The sequence below is a fragment of the Lissotriton vulgaris genome, chromosome 1_1, assembly GCF_964263255.1.
Source record: "Lissotriton vulgaris chromosome 1_1, aLisVul1.2, whole genome shotgun sequence".
Classification (NCBI taxonomy): Eukaryota; Metazoa; Chordata; class Amphibia; order Caudata; family Salamandridae; genus Lissotriton; species Lissotriton vulgaris.
In genome coordinates, this window is record NC_141685.1 from 235760008 (window position 1) to 235768042 (window position 8035).

Below are 8035 nucleotides of genomic sequence, written 5' to 3' on the forward strand. Positions count from 1 at the left end.
TCGGCTGTTGAGGTAGCTCGGGCCTTGGTCGTGTAGGGCTTTGTGTGCGTGGGTGAGGAGGCGGAAGGTGATTCTTTTGTTGACGGGGAGCCAGTGAAGGTCTCGCAGATGTCCGGAGATGTGGCTGGTTCGTGGGATGTCGAGGATGAGTCTGGCTGAGGCGTTCTGGATCCGCTGGAGTCTCTTCTGGAGCTTGGCGGTGGTCCCGGCGTAGAGGGCGTTGCCGTAGTCCAGTCGGCTGGTGACGAGGGCCTGGGTGACGGTCTTCCTGGTCTCGGTGGGGATCCACCAGAAGATCTTCCGTAGCATGCGTAGGATGTTGAAGCATGCCGAGGAGACGTTGTTGACTTGCCTGGTCATGGAGAGGGAGGAGTCCAGGATGAAGCCCAGGTTGCGTGCATGGTCTGTCGGTTTGGGTGCGGTGCCCAGGGCGGGAGGCCACCAGGAGTCGTCCCAGGCGGAGGGAGAGGAGCCCAGGATGAGGACCTCCGTCTTGTCCGAGTTCAGTTTCAGGCGGCTGGTCGTCATCCACTCGGCTACCTCTTTCATCCCTTCGTGCAGGTTGGCTCTGGCGGCGGCGGGGTCGTTGGTCAGGGAGAGGATCAGCTGGGTGTCGTCGGCGTAGGAGATTATGCTGAGGTTGTGTTTGCGTACGATGGCCGCGAGGGGGCTCATGTAGACGTTGAAGAGGGTGGGGCTCAGAGATGATCCTTGGGGGACGCCGCAGATGACTTCGGTGGCCTCTGACTTGTACGGTGGTAGGCGGACTCTCTGTGTTCTCCCATCGAGGAAGGAGGTGATCCACTCCAGCGCCTTGTCCTGGATTCCGACGTTGCTGAGGCGCCGTACTAGGGTGCGGTGGCAGACCGTGTCGAATGCCGCGGAGAGGTCTAGGAGGATGAGGGCCGCTGTTTCTCCATTGTCCATCAGGGCTCGGATGTCGTCGGTGGCGGCGATGAGGGCGGTCTCGATGCTGTGGTTGGCTCGGAAGCCGGACTGTGAGGGGTCGAGGGATCCGTTCGTCTCGAGGAAAGCGGCCATCTGCTTGTTGACGGTCTTCTCGATGACTTTGGCTGGAAACGGGAGGAGCGAGATGGGGCGGTAATTCTTGAGGTCGGTGGGGTCCGCTGTTGGTTTCTTGAGTAGGGCGCTGAGTTCGGCGTGTTTCCAGCTCTCGGGGAAGATGGTGGTGTCGAGGGATGTGTTGATGATGTCTCGCAGGTGGGGTGCGATGACAGCGTCGGCTTTGTTGAAGACGTGGTGAGGGCAGGGGTCGGTCGGTGATCTGGAGTGGATGGAGTTCATCGTGCGGATGGTGTCTTCGGTGCTGATCGGGGTCCAGGCGCGGAGGGTGGTGGTGGGGGGTGGTTGTTCGGTCATGGTGTGCATTGGTTGGTTGTTGAAGCTGTTGTGTATGTCCGCGATCTTGTTGTGGAAGTATGAAGCCAGGGAGTTGCAGAGGTCTTGCGATGGGGTGATTTCGTTGTTTCCTGCGCTGGGGTTGGAAAGCTCTTTGACGATGTTGAAGAGTTCCTTGCAGTTGTGTGCGTTGTTGTCCAACCGGTCCTTGAATGCTGTTTTCTTGGCGGCGCGGATCAGCTGGTGGTGTTTCCGGGTGGCAAGTTTGAAGGAGGTCCTGTTGTCCGGTGTCGGTTCCCTTCTCCAGACTTTCTCGAGGGCTCGGCAGTTCTTCTTGGAGCTCTTGAGTTCGTCGGTGAACCATGGGGCTTTCTTGCTGCCGGGTCTGCTGGGCGGGGTCCTCAGTGGGGCGAGTTCGTCCGCGCAGTTGCTGATCCACTTCGTGAGGTTGTCGGCGGCCTGGCTGGGGTTCGCTGAGCTGGCAGGAGGGTGCTGGCTCAGGGAGGTGGCGAGCTGGTCTGCTGTGATCTTGTTCCAGCTTCTGCGGGCGGTCTGTTGCTGGTGGTGGTGGGTCGTTGTTTTCTTGAAGGTGAAGTGGACGCAGCTGTGGTCCGTCCATTGAAGCTCTGTGGTGTGGCTGAAGTTGATGTCCTTGCTGGATGAGAAGACAGCGTTGAGTGTGTGTCCGGCGAGGTGGGTGGGGGTGGACACCAGTTGCTTGAGTCCCAGGTTGGTGAGGTTGTCGAGCAGGGTGCTGGTGTTGCGGTCGTTGTTGTTCTCCAGATGGAAGTTGAGGTCTCCCAGGAGGATGTAGTCAGCGGAGGGGAGGGCATGTGGGCTGACGAAGTCGGCGATGTCCTCGCTGAATTGTGTGCGTGGTCCAGGGGGTCGGTAGATCAGGGTGCCTCTGAGGGTGGTGTTCGGGTTGGTGTGGATCTGGAAATGCAGGTGTTCGGCGGTGGTCAGGGAGTTGTCGGTGCTGGTCGTGAGACGGATGGTGCTCCTGTGGATGATGGCGATGCCTCCTCCCATCTGGTTGGCGTTTCGGTCCCTCCGGACGATCTTGTAGCCCTCTGGGATGGCGATGGCGATGTCGGGAGCTGAAGAGGCGTTCATCCAGGTCTCCGTGAGGAAGGCAACGTCTGGAGCTGTGGTTTCGAGGAGGTTCCAGAGTTCGATGGCATGTCTGTGGATGGAGCGGGTGTTGAGCAGGATGCACTTGAGGTGGGTACTGCTGGTGTTCGGCTTGGTGGGTGCTGGTGCGAGGCAGGTCCGGATGCAGGTGAACTTGCAGGCGTGGCAGCTGAAGGGTCCGTGGGTACGTCGTGGAGAGGCTTGATGGCATTCTGGGAGTCGGCCGGTGTTGAGAGCGGTGAGGGTGGCGGCGGAGTACGTCAGGCGGGTCGGTCGGGGTCTTCGTGGGCCAGGGGTCCTGGCGCTGGTCGCGATCCGGTCGCGGACGGGCGTAGACGGGCTTACCTTTGGCGCGCCTTCGGCGCACAATCGGCGCCCCCACAGACCCATGTCCTCACCACATCTTCAACACAGCAGACTCCGTCATAGCACCGCACCTCCGAGACGTCATCAACTGCTCCTTCAACTCCGCCACCTTCCCGGAAGACTGGAAACACGCTGAACTCACCGCCCTTCTGAAAAAACCCACAGCGGACCCCACCGAACTCAAAAATTACCGCCCCATCTCGCTTCTTCCATTCCCGGCCAAAGTCATCGAGAAAGCTGCCAACAACCAGCTCGCCGCCTTCCTCGAAGCCAACAAATCCCTCGACCCCTCACAATCTGGCTTCCGAGCAAAACACAGCACTGAGACCGCCCTCATCGCAGCAACAGACGACATTCGAACTCTACTGGACAATGGAGACACAGTCGCCCTCATCCTCCTTGACCTCTCTGCAGCATTCGACACAGTCTGCCACAGCACCCTTTTACAACGCCTCAATAACATCGGAATCCAAGGAAAAGCACTTGATTGGATCACCTCGTTCCTCACCGGAAGAACCCAGAGAGTCCGCCTTCCACCATTCAAGTCCGAGGCCTCTGAAGTCATCTGCGGCGTACCACAAGGATCCTCACTCAGTCCCACCCTCTTCAACATATACATGAGCCCCCTCGCGGCCATCGCACGCCAACACAACCTCAACATCATCTCTTACGCGGATGACACTCAACTGATCCTTTCTCTCACCAACGACCCCAGCACCGCCAAAACTAACCTACACGAAGGAATGAAAGAAGTTGCCGAATGGATGAAACAAAGCCGTCTGAAACTGAACTCAGACAAAACAGAAGTCCTCATCCTAGGTACATCCCCCTCTGCATGGGACGACTCCTGGTGGCCGGAAGCCCTCGGAAAAGCACCCATCCCGACAGACCACGCACGGAACCTAGGCGTCATCCTGGATTCTTCACTCTCAATGAACAGACAAGTCATCGCCGTATCCTCTTCCTGCTTCAACATTCTTCGCATGCTCAGAAAAACATTTCGCTGGATCCCCTCCGAAACAAGGAAAACAGTCACCCACGCTCTGGTCACGAGCCGACTGGACTACGGAAACACCCTCTACGCAGGTACTACCGCAAAACTCCAGAAGAAACTCCAACGAATCCAAAACGCCTCAGCCAGACTCATATTAGACATCCCACGCAACGAACACATCTCTGGTCACCTTAAAGACCTCCACTGGCTACCCGTCAACAAGAGGATCACTTTCCGACTGCTTACCCACGCACACAAATCACTCTACGACATCGGTCCAGAATGCCTCAACTCACGACTGTCCTTCTACACCCCCTCCCGCCAACTACGTTCTTCCAGCCAAGCCCTCGCCACTGTACCTCGCATCAACAAGACCACCATGGGAGGCAGATCCTTTTCTTACCTGGCTGCTAAAACATGGAACTCACTCCCCGCTTACCTTCGCCTTACCCAGAACCACCTAGCATTCAGAAAGCAACTAAAAACGTGGATATTTGACAAGTAATCCTCCTCCCCTTCCTAAGCGCCTTGAAACCCTCTGGGTATGTAGTGCGCTATATAAATTCTATGACTTGACTTGACTTGACAGTTCACTCCTAACTTATGCCTTACCTCCACTTATTAGATGTTTTACAGTTCAGGTTGGCCTGTTTACTACTCGAATATGAGTGATATTGCGCTGTGTTCATCTAGACTCATACCCTAGCTAATCTTGAAGTTAAATTTCCCACCAATGAGAAACCAAGGGAGATACCATTTCTGATAGTTATTGCATGTCTAATGCAAGAATATTCACCAGATTATGAGAGTCAATGCAATAATCCAGCAAAAATTACTCATTTTCGCCCAACGTGGGGCTCGAACCCACGACCCTGAAATTAAGAGTCTCATGCTCTACCGACTGAGCTAGCCGGGCTCCCACTTCAAGATGGTATGCAGACTAATCATTTTTTATGAAGGAAATCCATTCCTGGACAATTTTTGGGAGTTATTGCAGGTCTAATGCAAGATTAATCTCCATATTATGAGAGTCAATGCAATATTTAGGAAAAAATTACTCGTTTTCGCCCAACGTGGGGCTCGAACCCATGACCCTGAGATTAAGAGTCTCATGCTCTACCGACTGAGCTAGCCGGGCTCCCTCCTTAAGACAGTATGCAGACCAATCCCTTTTTGTGAAAAAAATCAAATCCTGGATATTCCTCTACTCTTGTTTTTTCAAGGAAAGCCAGTTTTATACATCCTTCAGAGGACAGAGTGTCAAAAAAATAAGAGAAAATGAAAATGGAAGTTGTGAGAACTTCATTTTGAGATTGCATAAGAATTCAAATTCCTCTCACATGCTAAAGAATACCTGAACCCTTTTGATTAAACCACTTTAGTTGTTATAATGAGACCATATTTGAAAGCCATCTGTGATTTTTCTGTTCTTACTCTGCAATGACCATGGGCAATGACAAGTTAAAAATAAAATGTATGCAAATTTTATAATGGAGAATGCGGGCATCGATCCCGCTACCTCTCGCATGCTAAGCGAGCACTCTACCATTTGAGCTAATTCCCCTGTGTGTTTAATCTGCATAACATGAAAAAAGTAACCTCACTGCCTTCCACACTTTATTTGAAGTCCAATTGCCCATAACAGTGTTCAGTTCACTCCTAACTTATGCCTTACCTCCACTTATGGGATGTTTTACAGTTCAGGTTGGCCTGTTTACTACTCGAATATGAGTGATATTGTGGTGTGTTCATCTAGACTCATACCCTACCTAATCTTGAAGTTAAATTTCCCACCAATGAGAAACCAAGGGAGATACCATTTTTGATAGTTATTGCATGTCTAATGCAAGAATAATCACCAGATTATGAGAGTCCAGCAAAAATTACTCATTTTCGCCCAACGTGGAGCTCGAACCCACGACCCTGAGATTAAAAGTCTCATGCTCTACCGACAGCTAGCCGGGCTGCCACTTCAAGATGGTATGCAGACTAATCATTTTTTATGAAGGAAATCCAGTCCTGGAAAATTTTTGGGAGTTATTGCAGGTCTAATGCAAAATTAATCTCCATATTATGAGAGTCAATGCAATATTCAGGCAAAAATTACTCCTTTTCGCCCAACGTGGGGCTCGAACCCACGACCCTGAGATTAAGAGTCTCATGTAGGCATGGGCGGAAAATCCGTTCCGCTCGCGGATTTTGCGGATTTTCGGGAAATCCGCAATCCGCGAGATTTGCGAATTTCCTGAAAAATCCGCAAATCCGCGAGCAGCGGATTTTGCTCGCACTGCTCGCACTGTTCGCGTGAGTTCGCGCCCCGCGAATAAGTGCGAAATTGCAGAAATACGATTTTAGCAAAACTGAAAGTAACTACTTACCAGGTTCAAAAGTTCAGGCTCATCATTAGTAGCCATTTCCTGTAGTGCTTCCTGAGGGGCCCCTCCAGAGTTCAGTTGCCAGTTGCAACTATTATGTGACCCTGCTCTGAACCTCAGAATAGTTACACATATGCCACAAAGGTCCTGAATTACAGCTAAGGGAGACAAGCAGGAGCCAGGCTGGAAGTTAAAATCCATTAATCAGCCCCTAATTCATTATTGTCAGTTGGGGCAGGGCAGGTGTTGTAACTAATTTTGCAACAATGAAAGCACTTAGCAAGTGCAAAAGATCACTAATCAGGGCGCACTAAGGAAGCAGGTGCCAGCTAAAAAAATATTCTGTGACACATTAATCAGCCCCAAATTAATTCAGGTCACTTGAGGCAGGGAAGGTGTGCTTTGCTTTGCCAAAAATAATGTACACTGGACAACCAGAGGGTGTGGTGATGAAACAGAGGGTGGCATGGGTGGGCCAGAGGGTGGCATGAGTAGTCAGAGAGTGGCAGTGGTGACAGAGAGTGGCAGTGATGAAGAAGAGTGTCCCAAACAGGTTGGACACGTAGAAACAACAAGTTCGCAAAACTTGCGACCCGACAGGTAAGTTCGCAAATTGCGAAATTGTAAAAACCCTCGCGAACTGGCAGAAACACGGGCGAACACAAAAAAAAAAAAAATCCGCAAATTCGCGGGAATTCGCGGATTTTGCGGATTGCGAGTTTGCAAATCCGCAAATTCGCGGATTGCCAATCCGCAAAATCCGCTCATGCCTAGTCTCATGCTCTACCGACTGAGCTAGCCGGGCTCCCTCCTTAAGACAGTATGCAGACCAATCCCTTTTTTATGTGAAAAAAATCAAATCCTGGATATTCCTCTACTCTTGTTTTGCAAGGAAAGCCAGATTTATACATCCTTCAGAGGACAGAGTGTCAAAAAAAATAAGAGAAAATGAAAACGGAAGTTGTGAGAACTTCATTTGAGATTGCATAAGAATTCAAATTCCTCTCACATGCTAAAGAATACCTGAACCCTTTTTATTAAACCACTTTAGTTGTTATAATGAGACCATATTTGAAAGCCATCTGTGATTTTTCTGTTCTTACTCTGCAATGACCATGGGCAATGACAAGTTAAAAATAAAATGTATGCAAATTTTATAATGGAGAATGCGGGCATCGATCCCGCTACCTCTCGCATGCTAAGCGAGCGCTCTACCATTTGAGCTAATTCCCCTGTGTGTTTAATCTGCATAACATGAAAAAAGTAACCTGACTGCCTTCCACACTTTATTTGCAGTCCAATTGCCCATAACAGTGTTCAGTTCACTCCTAACTTATGCCTTACCTCCACTTATGGGATGTTTTACAGTTCAGGTTGGCCTGTTTACTACTCGAATATGAGTGATATTGTGGTGTGTTCATCTAGACTCACACCCTACCTAATCTTGAAGTTAAATTTCCCACCAATGAGAAACCAAGGGAGATACCATTTTTGATAGTTATTGCATGTCTAATGCAAGAATAATCACCAGATTATGAGAGTCCAGCAAAAATTAATCATTTTCGCCCGACGTGGGGCTCGAACCCACGACCCTGAGATTAAGAGTCTCATGCTCTACCGACTGAGCTAGCCAGGCTCCCACTTCAAGATGGTATGCAGACTAATCATTTTTTATGAAGGAAATCCATTCCTGGACAATTTTTGGGAGTTATTGCAGGTCTAATGCAAGATTAATCTCCATATTATGAGAGTCAATGCAATATTTAGGAAAAAATTACTCGTTTTCGCCCAACGTGGGGCTCGAACC

At 50.6% G+C, this 8035-nt stretch overlaps 1 non-coding gene across 1 annotated transcript in view; it reads right to left on the reverse strand.

The window, feature by feature from the left end:
* Window positions 1-8013: 8013 nt before the first annotated feature.
* The window catches only part of TRNAT-CGU (transfer RNA threonine (anticodon CGU)), a 73-nt gene continuing 51 nt past the window's right edge, over window positions 8014-8035 (reverse strand). The window contains exon 1 of the tRNA in view: window positions 8014-8035. This exon is cut by the window's right edge and continues 51 nt beyond it. This is a non-coding gene — a tRNA (tRNA-Thr).